This window comes from Cyclopterus lumpus, chromosome 23, assembly GCF_009769545.1.
Source record: "Cyclopterus lumpus isolate fCycLum1 chromosome 23, fCycLum1.pri, whole genome shotgun sequence".
NCBI lineage: Eukaryota > Metazoa > Chordata > Actinopteri > Perciformes > Cyclopteridae > Cyclopterus > Cyclopterus lumpus.
In genome coordinates, this window is record NC_046988.1 from 4,355,747 (window position 1) to 4,371,491 (window position 15,745).

Below are 15,745 nucleotides of genomic sequence, written 5' to 3' on the forward strand. Positions count from 1 at the left end.
ATGATGAAGCATGTGTAGTGAGTGTAGCAGCTTAATATGTCAATCTTTGTTTTCATTGGGTTTTCCTGAAACTAACATCCAATCCAATGAAACTAACAGCCAATCCAATCCAATTGATGAGAATATCAAATTAAAATACAGGTCCCACCGAGATTTGAACTCAGATCGCTGGATTCAAAGTCCAGAGTGCTAACCATTACACCATGGCACCTTGTATGAAATTTGACCTTTTATAGTAAAACCAAAGTTTTAAATTGGCTCTCTGTTTTCTGCGTCACACTCCTCTCTCTGTTCTTCTTCTGACAAACCGAAATGAAGTCCAGACAAAATCAAAACAATATAAAATCATATCATATTTTGTAATCTCTGTTATCAGGATATTTACTTGCACCACAGGGAGGGAGGGAGAGATTTGTTTACAAACATTTTTGTGTACCAGCATCTCACAATACATGTTTTTAGACTATTTTACATGCCACACAAAGTGGATAATGTCCTGTAACCACAAGGTAGCCGGTTCGATTCCCACACTCCCCATAGTTTGCAGTATTTACTTTGATTAGTTTTGCGTCTTGTTGTTTTATGTATTTTCCAGAATAGAACATAGTTTGTTTGATATGTACATGATGAAGCAGTCTAGCAGCTTAATATGTCAATCTTTGTTTTCATTGGGTTTTCCTGAAACTATCAGCCAACCCAATCCAATTGGTGAGAATATCGAATTAAACTACAGGTCCCACCGAGATTTGAACTCGGATCGCTGGATTCAAAGTCCAGAGTGCTAACCATTACACCATGGCACCGTTTATGAATTTTGACCTTTTATAGTAAAACCAAAGATTTAAATTGGGTGCCTGTTTTCTGCGTCACACTCCTCTCTCTGTTCTTCTTCTGACAAACACAGTTAATTTGAGAGTTACATAGAAATGTCATTGTGTTGTTTTTTTCTGTCACAGTGTTTTGCTTTTTTGTCACATAATCTGCCTTGAAACAGCAGAGTCCTATTGATGATCCATGAGGAAATAGGAATGATAATTGCTGCTTTTCATATTTCACTCTGTGCCGGGTCATGATAACAGTTCCAACCACACTGGCTTCTTCTACAGATAAAGCTTCATATTTCACTACCGTTATGACAGCTTCTAACATGTACAAGACAAACATGTGAAGAGGGACCCCATAAAATACTGTGCCAGTTAAAATGAACAGCAAACAACGTTCCATAAGTAACAGTATAGGACAGATATATATATATATATTTTAGGCATCAGACATCAAAAAGTTTTCTAAAAACAAAAAAGTTAAAAGTACACAAGTATGGCAAACAAATTATATGGATGGATAAAATGTATACAAATAAGAGTAATAATATAGTTATAACATAGGTTGTTTGATATGTACATGATGAAGCATGTGTAGTGAGTGTAGCAGCTTAATATGTCAATCGTTGTTTTCATTGGGTTTTCCTGAAACTAACCGCCAACCCAATGAAAAAACAGCCAATCAAATCCAATTGGTGAGAATATCAAATTAAAATACAGGTCCCACCGAGATATGAACTCGGATCGCTGGATTCAGAGTCCAGAGTGCTAACCATTACACCATGGCACCTTCCGTAAAATTTGACCTTTCATAGTAAAACCAAAGTTTTAAATTGGCTCTCGGTTCTTCTTCTGACAAACCGAAATGAAGTCCAGACAAAATCAAAACAATATAATACAATACAATATAAAATCATGTCATATTTTGTAATCTCTTTTATTAGGATACTTACTTGAACCACAGGGAGAGAGGGAGAGATTTCTTTACAAACATGTTTGTGGACCAACGTCTCACAATAATGTTTTGACAAAGCGACATTTAGCTGGCCACGGTTAGTGTAACTAACGTAGCTTACGTTAGCTGAATCTGACTTTAAATCGCATTTCTTTATGGCCTGATAATCAATATTTTAGCCCAAGTTATCAATAAAATAATAAATTGCTCTTTGTGTACAAACACATTTCTGAATTGTAATGAGGTAAATTCTGACAATTAGAGAGGAATATATGTATTTCAACATTTATAATTGTATTGTGTATTCCTACTTTATTCATACATGACTCATTTTCGTCGGTAGCAATGGTAACAGTTTCCTACTTTAGAGATAACAGACTGCTTTACTTCTGTCTTCAGCTGTGAAAATATTTGATGTCAGAAGTGGGATTCGAACCCACGCCTCCAGGGGAGACTGCGACCTGAACGCAGCGCCTTAGACCGCTCGGCCATCCTGACTAGACGGATCCTGTTCATAACACTTTTTGGAATAATAGATATTTACCACAAGAGGCCATTGTTTGCTCACCAGAACCAAACCTAAGAAAGTATTTCTGTTTCTTTTGCTGTGATCAGTTTTGCGTCTTGTTGTTTTATGTATTTTCCAGAATAGAAAATAGTTTGTTTGATATGTACATGATGAAGCATGTGTAGTGAGTGTAGCAGCTTAATATGTCAATCTTTGTTTTCATTGGGTTTTCCTGAAACTAACATCCAATCCAATGAAACTAACAGCCAATCCAATCCAATTGGTGAGAATATCAAATTAAACTACAGGTCCCACCGAGATTTGAACTCGGATCGCTGGATTCAAAGTCCAGAGTGCTAACCATTACACCATGGCACCTTGTATGAAATTTGAGCGTTCATAGTAAAACCAAAGTTTTAAATTGGGTGCCTGTTTTCTGCGTCACACTCCTCTCTCTGTTCTTCTTCTGACAAACCGAAATGAAGTCCAGACAAAATCAAAACAATATAAAATCATATCATATCTTGTAATCTCTGTTATCAGGATATTTACTTGAGCCACATGGAGGGAGGGAGAGATTTGTTTACAAACATTTTTGTGTACCAGCATCTCACAATACGTGTTTTTAGACTATTTTACATGCCACACAAAGTGGATAATGTCCTGTAACCACAAGGTAGCCGGTTCGATTCCCACACTCCCCATAGTTTGCAGTATTTACTTTGATTAGTTTTGCGTCTTGTTGTTTTATGTATTTTCCAGAATAGAACATAGTTTGTTTGATATGTACATGATGAAGCAGTCTAGCAGCTTAATATGTCAATCTTTGTTTTCATTGGGTTTTCCTGAAACTAACGGCCAACCCAATCCAATTGGTGAGAATATCGAATTAAACTACAGGTCCCACCGAGATTTGAACTCGGATCGCTGGATTCAAAGTCCAGAGTGCTAACCATTACACCATGGCACCGTTTATGAATTTTGACCTTTTATAGTAAAACCAAAGTTTTAAATTGGGTGCCTGTTTTCTGCGTCACACTCCTCTCTCTGTTCTTCTTCTGACAAACACAGTTAATTTGAGTGTTACATAGAAATGTCATTGTGTTGGTTTTTTCTGTCACAGTGTTTTGCTTTTTTGTCACATAATCTGCCTTGAAACAGCAGAGTCCTATTGATGATCCATGAGGAAATAGGAATGATAATTGCTGCTTTTCATATTTCACTCTGTGCCGGGTCATGATAACAGTTCCAACCACACTGGCTTCTTCCACAGATAAAGCTTCATATTTCACTACCGTTATGACAGCTTCTAACATGTACAAGACAAACATGTGAAGAGGGACCCCATAAAATACTGTGCCAGTTAAAATGAACAGCAAACAACGTTCCATAAGTAACAGTATAGGACAGATATATATATATATATATTTTAGGCATCAGACATCAAAAAGTTTTCTAAAAACAAAAAAGTTAAAAGTACACAAGTATGGCAAACAAATTATATGGATGGATAAAATGTATACAAATAAGAGTAATAATATAGTTATAACATAGGTTGTTTGATATGTACATGATGAAGCATGTGTAGTGAGTGTTGCAGCTTAATATGTCAATCGTTGTTTTCATTGGGTTCTCCTGAAACTAACCGCCAACCCAATGAAAAAACAGCCAATCAAATCCAATTGGTGAGAATATCAAATTAAAATACAGGTCCCACCGAGATTTGAACTCGGATCGCTGGATTCAGAGTCCAGAGTGCTAACCATTACACCATGGCACCTTCCGTAAAATTTGACCTTTCATAGTAAAACCAAAGTTTTAAATTGGCTCTCGGTTCTTCTTCTGACAAACCGAAATGAAGTCCAGACAAAATCAAAACAATATAATACAATACAATATAAAATCATGTCATATTTTGTAATCTCTTTTATTAGGATACTTACTTGAACCACAGGGAGAGAGGGAGAGATTTTTTTACAAACATTTTTGTGGACCAACGTCTCACAATAATGTTTTGACAAAGCGACATTTAGCTGGCCACGGTTAGTGTAACTAACGTAGCTTACGTTAGCTGAATCTGACTTTAAATCGCATTTCTTTATGGCCTGATAATCAATATTTTAGCCCAAGTTATCAATAAAATAATAAATTGCTCTTTGTGTACAAACACATTTCTGAATTGTAATGAGGTAAATTCTGACAATTAGAGAGGAATATATGTATTTCAACATTTATAATTGTATTGTGTATTCCTACTTTATTCATACATGACTCATTTTCGTCGGTAGCAATGGTAACAGTTTCCTACTTTAGAGATAACAGACTGCTTTACTTCTGTCTTCAGCTGTGAAAATATTTGATGTCAGAAGTGGGATTCGAACCCACGCCTCCAGGGGAGACTGCGACCTGAACGCAGCGCCTTAGACCGCTCGGCCATCCTGACTAGACGGATCCTGTTCATAACACTTTTTGGAATAATAGATATTTACCACAAGAGGCCATTGTTTGCTCACCAGAACCAAACCTAAGAAAGTATTTCTGTTTCTTTTGCTGTGATCAGTTTTGCGTCTTGTTGTTTTATGTATTTTCCAGAATAGAAAATAGTTTGTTTGATATGTACATGATGAAGCATGTGTAGTGAGTGTAGCAGCTTAATATGTCAATCTTTGTTTTCATTGGGTTTTCCTGAAACTAACATCCAATCCAATGAAACTAACAGCCAATCCAATCCAATTGGTGAGAATATCAAATTAAACTACAGGTCCCACCGAGATTTGAACTTGGATCGCTGGATTCAAAGTCCAGAGTGCTAACCATTACACCATGGCACCTTGTATGAAATTTGAGCGTTCATAGTAAAACCAAAGTTTTAAATTGGGTGCCTGTTTTCTGCGTCACACTCCTCTCTCTGTTCTTCTTCTGACAAACCGAAATGAAGTCCAGACAAAATCAAAACAATATAAAATCATATCATATCTTGTAATCTCTGTTATCAGGATATTTACTTGAGCCACATGGAGGGAGGGAGAGATTTGTTTACAAACATTTTTGTGTACCAGCATCTCACAATACGTGTTTTTAGACTATTTTACATGCCACACAAAGTGGATAATGTCCTGTAACCACAAGGTAGCCGGTTCGATTCCCACACTCCCCATAGTTTGCAGTATTTACTTTGATTAGTTTTGCGTCTTGTTGTTTTATGTATTTTCCAGAATAGAACATAGTTTGTTTGATATGTACATGATGAAGCAGTCTAGCAGCTTAATATGTCAATCTTTGTTTTCATTGGGTTTTCCTGAAACTAACGGCCAACCCAATCCAATTGGTGAGAATATCGAATTAAACTACAGGTCCCACCGAGATTTGAACTCGGATCGCTGGATTCAAAGTCCAGAGTGCTAACCATTACACCATGGCACCGTTTATGAATTTTGACCTTTTATAGTAAAACCAAAGTTTTAAATTGGGTGCCTGTTTTCTGCGTCACACTCCTCTCTCTGTTCTTCTTCTGACAAACACAGTTAATTTGAGTGTTACATAGAAATGTCATTGTGTTGGTTTTTTCTGTCACAGTGTTTTGCTTTTTTGTCACATAATCTGCCTTGAAACAGCAGAGTCCTATTGATGATCCATGAGGAAATAGGAATGATAATTGCTGCTTTTCATATTTCACTCTGTGCCGGGTCATGATAACAGTTCCAACCACACTGGCTTCTTCTACAGATAAAGCTTCATATTTCACTACCGTTATGACAGCTTCTAACATGTACAAGACAAACATGTGAAGAGGGACCCCATAAAATACTGTGCCAGTTAAAATGAACAGCAAACAACGTTCCATAAGTAACAGTATAGGACAGATATATATATATATATATTTTAGGCATCAGACATCAAAAAGTTTTCTAAAAACAAAAAAGTTAAAAGTACACAAGTATGGCAAACAAATTATATGGATGGATAAAATGTATACAAATAAGAGTAATAATATAGTTATAACATAGGTTGTTTGATATGTACATGATGAAGCATGTGTAGTGAGTGTTGCAGCTTAATATGTCAATCGTTGTTTTCATTGGGTTCTCCTGAAACTAACCGCCAACCCAATGAAAAAACAGCCAATCAAATCCAATTGGTGAGAATATCAAATTAAAATACAGGTCCCACCGAGATTTGAACTCGGATCGCTGGATTCAGAGTCCAGAGTGCTAACCATTACACCATGGCACCTTCCGTAAAATTTGACCTTTCATAGTAAAACCAAAGTTTTAAATTGGCTCTCGGTTCTTCTTCTGACAAACCGAAATGAAGTCCAGACAAAATCAAAACAATATAATACAATACAATATAAAATCATGTCATATTTTGTAATCTCTTTTATTAGGATACTTACTTGAACCACAGGGAGAGAGGGAGAGATTTTTTTACAAACATTTTTGTGGACCAACGTCTCACAATAATGTTTTGACAAAGCGACATTTAGCTGGCCACGGTTAGTGTAACTAACGTAGCTTACGTTAGCTGAATCTGACTTTAAATCGCATTTCTTTATGGCCTGATAATCAATATTTTAGCCCAAGTTATCAATAAAATAATAAATTGCTCTTTGTGTACAAACACATTTCTGAATTGTAATGAGGTAAATTCTGACAATTAGAGAGGAATATATGTATTTCAACATTTATAATTGTATTGTGTATTCCTACTTTATTCATACATGACTCATTTTCGTCGGTAGCAATGGTAACAGTTTCCTACTTTAGAGATAACAGACTGCTTTACTTCTGTCTTCAGCTGTGAAAATATTTGATGTCAGAAGTGGGATTCGAACCCACGCCTCCAGGGGAGACTGCGACCTGAACGCAGCGCCTTAGACCGCTCGGCCATCCTGACTAGACGGATCCTGTTCATAACACTTTTTGGAATAATAGATATTTACCACAAGAGGCCATTGTTTGCTCACCAGAACCAAACCTAAGAAAGTATTTCTGTTTCTTTTGCTGTGATCAGTTTTGCGTCTTGTTGTTTTATGTATTTTCCAGAATAGAAAATAGTTTGTTTGATATGTACATGATGAAGCATGTGTAGTGAGTGTAGCAGCTTAATATGTCAATCTTTGTTTTCATTGGGTTTTCCTGAAACTAACATCCAATCCAATGAAACTAACAGCCAATCCAATCCAATTGGTGAGAATATCAAATTAAACTACAGGTCCCACCGAGATTTGAACTTGGATCGCTGGATTCAAAGTCCAGAGTGCTAACCATTACACCATGGCACCTTGTATGAAATTTGAGCGTTCATAGTAAAACCAAAGTTTTAAATTGGGTGCCTGTTTTCTGCGTCACACTCCTCTCTCTGTTCTTCTTCTGACAAACCGAAATGAAGTCCAGACAAAATCAAAACAATATAAAATCATATCATATCTTGTAATCTCTGTTATCAGGATATTTACTTGAGCCACATGGAGGGAGGGAGAGATTTGTTTACAAACATTTTTGTGTACCAGCATCTCACAATACATGTTTTTAGACTATTTTACATGCCACACAAAGTGGATAATGTCCTGTAACCACAAGGTAGCCGGTTCGATTCCCACACTCCCCATAGTTTGCAGTATTTACTTTGATTAGTTTTGCGTCTTGTTGTTTTATGTATTTTCCAGAATAGAACATAGTTTGTTTGATATGTACATGATGAAGCAGTCTAGCAGCTTAATATGTCAATCTTTGTTTTCATTGGGTTTTCCTGAAACTAACGGCCAACCCAATCCAATTGGTGAGAATATCGAATTAAACTACAGGTCCCACCGAGATTTGAACTCGGATCGCTGGATTCAAAGTCCAGAGTGCTAACCATTACACCATGGCACCGTTTATGAATTTTGACCTTTTATAGTAAAACCAAAGTTTTAAATTGGGTGCCTGTTTTCTGCGTCACACTCCTCTCTCTGTTCTTCTTCTGACAAACACAGTTAATTTGAGTGTTACATAGAAATGTCATTGTGTTGGTTTTTTCTGTCACAGTGTTTTGCTTTTTTGTCACATAATCTGCCTTGAAACAGCAGAGTCCTATTGATGATCCATGAGGAAATAGGAATGATAATTGCTGCTTTTCATATTTCACTCTGTGCCGGGTCATGATAACAGTTCCAACCACACTGGCTTCTTCTACAGATAAAGCTTCATATTTCACTACCGTTATGACAGCTTCTAACATGTACAAGACAAACATGTGAAGAGGGACCCCATAAAATACTGTGCCAGTTAAAATGAACAGCAAACAACGTTCCATAAGTAACAGTATAGGACAGATATATATATATATATATTTTAGGCATCAGACATCAAAAAGTTTTCTAAAAACAAAAAAGTTAAAAGTACACAAGTATGGCAAACAAATTATATGGATGGATAAAATGTATACAAATAAGAGTAATAATATAGTTATAACATAGGTTGTTTGATATGTACATGATGAAGCATGTGTAGTGAGTGTTGCAGCTTAATATGTCAATCGTTGTTTTCATTGGGTTCTCCTGAAACTAACCACCAACCCAATGAAAAAACAGCCAATCAAATCCAATTGGTGAGAATATCAAATTAAAATACAGGTCCCACCGAGATTTGAACTCGGATCGCTGGATTCAGAGTCCAGAGTGCTAACCATTACACCATGGCACCTTCCGTAAAATTTGACCTTTCATAGTAAAACCAAAGTTTTAAATTGGCTCTCGGTTCTTCTTCTGACAAACCGAAATGAAGTCCAGACAAAATCAAAACAATATAATACAATACAATATAAAATCATGTCATATTTTGTAATCTCTTTTATTAGGATACTTACTTGAACCACAGGGAGAGAGGGAGAGATTTTTTTACAAACATTTTTGTGGACCAACGTCTCACAATAATGTTTTGACAAAGCGACATTTAGCTGGCCACGGTTAGTGTAACTAACGTAGCTTACGTTAGCTGAATCTGACTTTAAATCGCATTTCTTTATGGCCTGATAATCAATATTTTAGCCCAAGTTATCAATAAAATAATAAATTGCTCTTTGTGTACAAACACATTTCTGAATTGTAATGAGGTAAATTCTGACAATTAGAGAGGAATATATGTATTTCAACATTTATAATTGTATTGTGTATTCCTACTTTATTCATACATGACTCATTTTCGTCGGTAGCAATGGTAACAGTTTCCTACTTTAGAGATAACAGACTGCTTTACTTCTGTCTTCAGCTGTGAAAATATTTGATGTCAGAAGTGGGATTCGAACCCACGCCTCCAGGGGAGACTGCGACCTGAACGCAGCGCCTTAGACCGCTCGGCCATCCTGACTAGACGGATCCTGTTCATAACACTTTTTGGAATAATAGATATTTACCACAAGAGGCCATTGTTTGCTCACCAGAACCAAACCTAAGAAAGTATTTCTGTTTCTTTTGCTGTGATCAGTTTTGCGTCTTGTTGTTTTATGTATTTTCCAGAATAGAAAATAGTTTGTTTGATATGTACATGATGAAGCATGTGTAGTGAGTGTAGCAGCTTAATATGTCAATCTTTGTTTTCATTGGGTTTTCCTGAAACTAACATCCAATCCAATGAAACTAACAGCCAATCCAATCCAATTGGTGAGAATATCAAATTAAACTACAGGTCCCACCGAGATTTGAACTTGGATCGCTGGATTCAAAGTCCAGAGTGCTAACCATTACACCATGGCACCTTGTATGAAATTTGAGCGTTCATAGTAAAACCAAAGTTTTAAATTGGGTGCCTGTTTTCTGCGTCACACTCCTCTCTCTGTTCTTCTTCTGACAAACCGAAATGAAGTCCAGACAAAATCAAAACAATATAAAATCATATCATATCTTGTAATCTCTGTTATCAGGATATTTACTTGAGCCACATGGAGGGAGGGAGAGATTTGTTTACAAACATTTTTGTGTACCAGCATCTCACAATACGTGTTTTTAGACTATTTTACATGCCACACAAAGTGGATAATGTCCTGTAACCACAAGGTAGCCGGTTCGATTCCCACACTCCCCATAGTTTGCAGTATTTACTTTGATTAGTTTTGCGTCTTGTTGTTTTATGTATTTTCCAGAATAGAACATAGTTTGTTTGATATGTACATGATGAAGCAGTCTAGCAGCTTAATATGTCAATCTTTGTTTTCATTGGGTTTTCCTGAAACTAACGGCCAACCCAATCCAATTGGTGAGAATATCGAATTAAACTACAGGTCCCACCGAGATTTGAACTCGGATCGCTGGATTCAAAGTCCAGAGTGCTAACCATTACACCATGGCACCGTTTATGAATTTTGACCTTTTATAGTAAAACCAAAGTTTTAAATTGGGTGCCTGTTTTCTGCGTCACACTCCTCTCTCTGTTCTTCTTCTGACAAACACAGTTAATTTGAGTGTTACATAGAAATGTCATTGTGTTGGTTTTTTCTGTCACAGTGTTTTGCTTTTTTGTCACATAATCTGCCTTGAAACAGCAGAGTCCTATTGATGATCCATGAGGAAATAGGAATGATAATTGCTGCTTTTCATATTTCACTCTGTGCCGGGTCATGATAACAGTTCCAACCACACTGGCTTCTTCTACAGATAAAGCTTCATATTTCACTACCGTTATGACAGCTTCTAACATGTACAAGACAAACATGTGAAGAGGGACCCCATAAAATACTGTGCCAGTTAAAATGAACAGCAAACAACGTTCCATAAGTAACAGTATAGGACAGATATATATATATATATATATTTTAGGCATCAGACATCAAAAAGTTTTCTAAAAACAAAAAAGTTAAAAGTACACAAGTATGGCAAACAAATTATATGGATGGATAAAATGTATACAAATAAGAGTAATAATATAGTTATAACATAGGTTGTTTGATATGTACATGATGAAGCATGTGTAGTGAGTGTTGCAGCTTAATATGTCAATCGTTGTTTTCATTGGGTTCTCCTGAAACTAACCGCCAACCCAATGAAAAAACAGCCAATCAAATCCAATTGGTGAGAATATCAAATTAAAATACAGGTCCCACCGAGATTTGAACTCGGTCGCTGGATTCAGAGTCCAGAGTGCTAACCATTACACCATGGCACCTTCCGTAAAATTTGACCTTTCATAGTAAAACCAAAGTTTTAAATTGGCTCTCGGTTCTTCTTCTGACAAACCGAAATGAAGTCCAGACAAAATCAAAACAATATAATACAATACAATATAAAATCATGTCATATTTTGTAATCTCTTTTATTAGGATACTTACTTGAACCACAGGGAGAGAGGGAGAGATTTTTTTACAAACATTTTTGTGGACCAACGTCTCACAATAATGTTTTGACAAAGCGACATTTAGCTGGCCACGGTTAGTGTAACTAACGTAGCTTACGTTAGCTGAATCTGACTTTAAATCGCATTTCTTTATGGCCTGATAATCAATATTTTAGCCCAAGTTATCAATAAAATAATAAATTGCTCTTTGTGTACAAACACATTTCTGAATTGTAATGAGGTAAATTCTGACAATTAGAGAGGAATATATGTATTTCAACATTTATAATTGTATTGTGTATTCCTACTTTATTCATACATGACTCATTTTCGTCGGTAGCAATGGTAACAGTTTCCTACTTTAGAGATAACAGACTGCTTTACTTCTGTCTTCAGCTGTGAAAATATTTGATGTCAGAAGTGGGATTCGAACCCACGCCTCCAGGGGAGACTGCGACCTGAACGCAGCGCCTTAGACCGCTCGGCCATCCTGACTAGACGGATCCTGTTCATAACACTTTTTGGAATAATAGATATTTACCACAAGAGGCCATTGTTTGCTCACCAGAACCAAACCTAAGAAAGTATTTCTGTTTCTTTTGCTGTGATCAGTTTTGCGTCTTGTTGTTTTATGTATTTTCCAGAATAGAAAATAGTTTGTTTGATATGTACATGATGAAGCATGTGTAGTGAGTGTAGCAGCTTAATATGTCAATCTTTGTTTTCATTGGGTTTTCCTGAAACTAACATCCAATCCAATGAAACTAACAGCCAATCCAATCCAATTGGTGAGAATATCAAATTAAACTACAGGTCCCACCGAGATTTGAACTTGGATCGCTGGATTCAAAGTCCAGAGTGCTAACCATTACACCATGGCACCTTGTATGAAATTTGAGCGTTCATAGTAAAACCAAAGTTTTAAATTGGGTGCCTGTTTTCTGCGTCACACTCCTCTCTCTGTTCTTCTTCTGACAAACCGAAATGAAGTCCAGACAAAATCAAAACAATATAAAATCATATCATATCTTGTAATCTCTGTTATCAGGATATTTACTTGAACCACAGGGAGGGAGGGAGAGATTTGTTTACAAACATTTTTGTGTACCAGCATCTCACAATACGTGTTTTTAGACTATTTTACATGCCACACAAAGTGGATAATGTCCTGTAACCACAAGGTAGCCGGTTCGATTCCCACACTCCCCATAGTTTGCAGTATTTACTTTGATTAGTTTTGCGTCTTGTTGTTTTATGTATTTTCCAGAATAGAACATAGTTTGTTTGATATGTACATGATGAAGCAGTCTAGCAGCTTAATATGTCAATCTTTGTTTTCATTGGGTTTTCCTGAAACTAACGGCCAACCCAATCCAATTGGTGAGAATATCGAATTAAACTACAGGTCCCACCGAGATTTGAACTCGGATCGCTGGATTCAAAGTCCAGAGTGCTAACCATTACACCATGGCACCGTTTATGAATTTTGACCTTTTATAGTAAAACCAAAGTTTTAAATTGGGTGCCTGTTTTCTGCGTCACACTCCTCTCTCTGTTCTTCTTCTGACAAACACAGTTAATTTGAGTGTTACATAGAAATGTCATTGTGTTGGTTTTTTCTGTCACAGTGTTTTGCTTTTTTGTCACATAATCTGCCTTGAAACAGCAGAGTCCTATTGATGATCCATGAGGAAATAGGAATGATAATTGCTGCTTTTCATATTTCACTCTGTGCCGGGTCATGATAACAGTTCCAACCACACTGGCTTCTTCTACAGATAAAGCTTCATATTTCACTACCGTTATGACAGCTTCTAACATGTACAAGACAAACATGTGAAGAGGGACCCCATAAAATACTGTGCCAGTTAAAATGAACAGCAAACAACGTTCCATAAGTAACAGTATAGGACAGATATATATATATATATATTTTAGGCATCAGACATCAAAAAGTTTTCTAAAAACAAAAAAGTTAAAAGTACACAAGTATGGCAAACAAATTATATGGATGGATAAAATGTATACAAATAAGAGTAATAATATAGTTATAACATAGGTTGTTTGATATGTACATGATGAAGCATGTGTAGTGAGTGTTGCAGCTTAATATGTCAATCGTTGTTTTCATTGGGTTCTCCTGAAACTAACCGCCAACCCAATGAAAAAACAGCCAATCAAATCCAATTGGTGAGAATATCAAATTAAAATACAGGTCCCACCGAGATTTGAACTCGGTCGCTGGATTCAGAGTCCAGAGTGCTAACCATTACACCATGGCACCTTCCGTAAAATTTGACCTTTCATAGTAAAACCAAAGTTTTAAATTGGCTCTCGGTTCTTCTTCTGACAAACCGAAATGAAGTCCAGACAAAATCAAAACAATATAATACAATACAATATAAAATCATGTCATATTTTGTAATCTCTTTTATTAGGATACTTACTTGAACCACAGGGAGAGAGGGAGAGATTTTTTTACAAACATTTTTGTGGACCAACGTCTCACAATAATGTTTTGACAAAGCGACATTTAGCTGGCCACGGTTAGTGTAACTAACGTAGCTTACGTTAGCTGAATCTGACTTTAAATCGCATTTCTTTATGGCCTGATAATCAATATTTTAGCCCAAGTTATCAATAAAATAATAAATTGCTCTTTGTGTACAAACACATTTCTGAATTGTAATGAGGTAAATTCTGACAATTAGAGAGGAATATATGTATTTCAACATTTATAATTGTATTGTGTATTCCTACTTTATTCATACATGACTCATTTTCGTCGGTAGCAATGGTAACAGTTTCGTACTTTAGAGATAACAGACTGCTTTACTTCTGTCTTCAGCTGTGAAAATATTTGATGTCAGAAGTGGGATTCGAACCCACGCCTCCAGGGGAGACTGCGACCTGAACGCAGCGCCTTAGACCGCTCGGCCATCCTGACTAGACGGATCCTGTTCATAACACTTTTTGGAATAATAGATATTTACCACAAGAGGCCATTGTTTGCTCACCAGAACCAAACCTAAGAAAGTATTTCTGTTTCTTTTGCTGTGATCAGTTTTGCGTCTTGTTGTTTTATGTATTTTCCAGAATAGAAAATAGTTTGTTTGATATGTACATGATGAAGCATGTGTAGTGAGTGTAGCAGCTTAATATGTCAATCTTTGTTTTCATTGGGTTTTCCTGAAACTAACATCCAATCCAATGAAACTAACAGCCAATCCAATCCAATTGGTGAGAATATCAAATTAAACTACAGGTCCCACCGAGATTTGAACTTGGATCGCTGGATTCAAAGTCCAGAGTGCTAACCATTACACCATGGCACCTTGTATGAAATTTGAGCGTTCATAGTAAAACCAAAGTTTTAAATTGGGTGCCTGTTTTCTGCGTCACACTCCTCTCTCTGTTCTTCTTCTGACAAACCGAAATGAAGTCCAGACAAAATCAAAACAATATAAAATCATATCATATCTTGTAATCTCTGTTATCAGGATATTTACTTGAGCCACATGGAGGGAGGGAGAGATTTGTTTACAAACATTTTTGTGTACCAGCATCTCACAATACGTGTTTTTAGACTATTTTACATGCCACACAAAGTGGATAATGTCCTGTAACCACAAGGTAGCCGGTTCGATTCCCACACTCCCCATAGTTTGCAGTATTTACTTTGATTAGTTTTGCGTCTTGTTGTTTTATGTATTTTCCAGAATAGAACATAGTTTGTTTGATATGTACATGATGAAGCAGTCTAGCAGCTTAATATGTCAATCTTTGTTTTCATTGGGTTTTCCTGAAACTAACGGCCAACCCAATCCAATTGGTGAGAATATCGAATTAAACTACAGGTCCCACCGAGATTTGAACTCGGATCGCTGGATTCAAAGTCCAGAGTGCTAACCATTACACCATGGCACCGTTTATGAATTTTGACCTTTTATAGTAAAACCAAAGTTTTAAATTGGGTGCCTGTTTTCTGCGTCACACTCCTCTCTCTGTTCTTCTTCTGACAAACACAGTTAATTTGAGTGTTACATAGAAATGTCATTGTGTTGGTTTTTTCTGTCACAGTGTTTTGCTTTTTTGTCACATAATCTGCCTTGAAACAGCAGAGTCCTATTGATGATCCATGAGGAAATAGGAA

The 15,745-nt window shown here is 36.4% G+C and overlaps 26 non-coding genes across 26 annotated transcripts; all 26 read right to left on the reverse strand.

Moving 5' to 3' along the window:
- Window positions 1–139: 139 nt before the first annotated feature.
- Window positions 140–211, reverse strand: trnaq-uug. The gene has a single exon. It is a non-coding gene; the product is annotated as a tRNA-Gln (tRNA).
- A 520-nt stretch (window positions 212–731) lies between these two features.
- Window positions 732–803, reverse strand: trnaq-uug. The gene has a single exon. It is a non-coding gene; the product is annotated as a tRNA-Gln (tRNA).
- A 736-nt stretch (window positions 804–1,539) lies between these two features.
- Window positions 1,540–1,611, reverse strand: trnaq-cug. Its single transcript has one exon. It is a non-coding gene; the product is annotated as a tRNA-Gln (tRNA).
- A 580-nt stretch (window positions 1,612–2,191) lies between these two features.
- Window positions 2,192–2,274, reverse strand: trnal-cag. Its single transcript has one exon. It is a non-coding gene; the product is annotated as a tRNA-Leu (tRNA).
- A 316-nt stretch (window positions 2,275–2,590) lies between these two features.
- On the reverse strand, window positions 2,591–2,662 carry trnaq-uug. The gene has a single exon. It is a non-coding gene; the product is annotated as a tRNA-Gln (tRNA).
- Window positions 2,663–3,182: 520 nt separating this feature from the next.
- trnaq-uug lies at window positions 3,183–3,254 on the reverse strand. Its single transcript has one exon. It is a non-coding gene; the product is annotated as a tRNA-Gln (tRNA).
- Window positions 3,255–3,992: 738 nt separating this feature from the next.
- trnaq-cug lies at window positions 3,993–4,064 on the reverse strand. The gene has a single exon. It is a non-coding gene; the product is annotated as a tRNA-Gln (tRNA).
- A 580-nt stretch (window positions 4,065–4,644) lies between these two features.
- Window positions 4,645–4,727, reverse strand: trnal-cag. The gene has a single exon. It is a non-coding gene; the product is annotated as a tRNA-Leu (tRNA).
- Window positions 4,728–5,043: 316 nt separating this feature from the next.
- trnaq-uug lies at window positions 5,044–5,115 on the reverse strand. The gene has a single exon. It is a non-coding gene; the product is annotated as a tRNA-Gln (tRNA).
- Window positions 5,116–5,635: 520 nt separating this feature from the next.
- Window positions 5,636–5,707, reverse strand: trnaq-uug. Its single transcript has one exon. It is a non-coding gene; the product is annotated as a tRNA-Gln (tRNA).
- A 738-nt stretch (window positions 5,708–6,445) lies between these two features.
- On the reverse strand, window positions 6,446–6,517 carry trnaq-cug. Its single transcript has one exon. It is a non-coding gene; the product is annotated as a tRNA-Gln (tRNA).
- A 580-nt stretch (window positions 6,518–7,097) lies between these two features.
- On the reverse strand, window positions 7,098–7,180 carry trnal-cag. Its single transcript has one exon. It is a non-coding gene; the product is annotated as a tRNA-Leu (tRNA).
- Window positions 7,181–7,496: 316 nt separating this feature from the next.
- On the reverse strand, window positions 7,497–7,568 carry trnaq-uug. The gene has a single exon. It is a non-coding gene; the product is annotated as a tRNA-Gln (tRNA).
- Window positions 7,569–8,088: 520 nt separating this feature from the next.
- Window positions 8,089–8,160, reverse strand: trnaq-uug. Its single transcript has one exon. It is a non-coding gene; the product is annotated as a tRNA-Gln (tRNA).
- A 738-nt stretch (window positions 8,161–8,898) lies between these two features.
- On the reverse strand, window positions 8,899–8,970 carry trnaq-cug. The gene has a single exon. It is a non-coding gene; the product is annotated as a tRNA-Gln (tRNA).
- Window positions 8,971–9,550: 580 nt separating this feature from the next.
- Window positions 9,551–9,633, reverse strand: trnal-cag. The gene has a single exon. It is a non-coding gene; the product is annotated as a tRNA-Leu (tRNA).
- Window positions 9,634–9,949: 316 nt separating this feature from the next.
- On the reverse strand, window positions 9,950–10,021 carry trnaq-uug. The gene has a single exon. It is a non-coding gene; the product is annotated as a tRNA-Gln (tRNA).
- A 520-nt stretch (window positions 10,022–10,541) lies between these two features.
- On the reverse strand, window positions 10,542–10,613 carry trnaq-uug. Its single transcript has one exon. It is a non-coding gene; the product is annotated as a tRNA-Gln (tRNA).
- A 740-nt stretch (window positions 10,614–11,353) lies between these two features.
- Window positions 11,354–11,424, reverse strand: trnaq-cug. The gene has a single exon. It is a non-coding gene; the product is annotated as a tRNA-Gln (tRNA).
- A 580-nt stretch (window positions 11,425–12,004) lies between these two features.
- trnal-cag lies at window positions 12,005–12,087 on the reverse strand. Its single transcript has one exon. It is a non-coding gene; the product is annotated as a tRNA-Leu (tRNA).
- A 316-nt stretch (window positions 12,088–12,403) lies between these two features.
- On the reverse strand, window positions 12,404–12,475 carry trnaq-uug. Its single transcript has one exon. It is a non-coding gene; the product is annotated as a tRNA-Gln (tRNA).
- A 520-nt stretch (window positions 12,476–12,995) lies between these two features.
- trnaq-uug lies at window positions 12,996–13,067 on the reverse strand. The gene has a single exon. It is a non-coding gene; the product is annotated as a tRNA-Gln (tRNA).
- Window positions 13,068–13,805: 738 nt separating this feature from the next.
- On the reverse strand, window positions 13,806–13,876 carry trnaq-cug. Its single transcript has one exon. It is a non-coding gene; the product is annotated as a tRNA-Gln (tRNA).
- A 580-nt stretch (window positions 13,877–14,456) lies between these two features.
- trnal-cag lies at window positions 14,457–14,539 on the reverse strand. The gene has a single exon. It is a non-coding gene; the product is annotated as a tRNA-Leu (tRNA).
- A 316-nt stretch (window positions 14,540–14,855) lies between these two features.
- On the reverse strand, window positions 14,856–14,927 carry trnaq-uug. The gene has a single exon. It is a non-coding gene; the product is annotated as a tRNA-Gln (tRNA).
- A 520-nt stretch (window positions 14,928–15,447) lies between these two features.
- trnaq-uug lies at window positions 15,448–15,519 on the reverse strand. The gene has a single exon. It is a non-coding gene; the product is annotated as a tRNA-Gln (tRNA).
- Window positions 15,520–15,745: the final 226 nt, after the last annotated feature.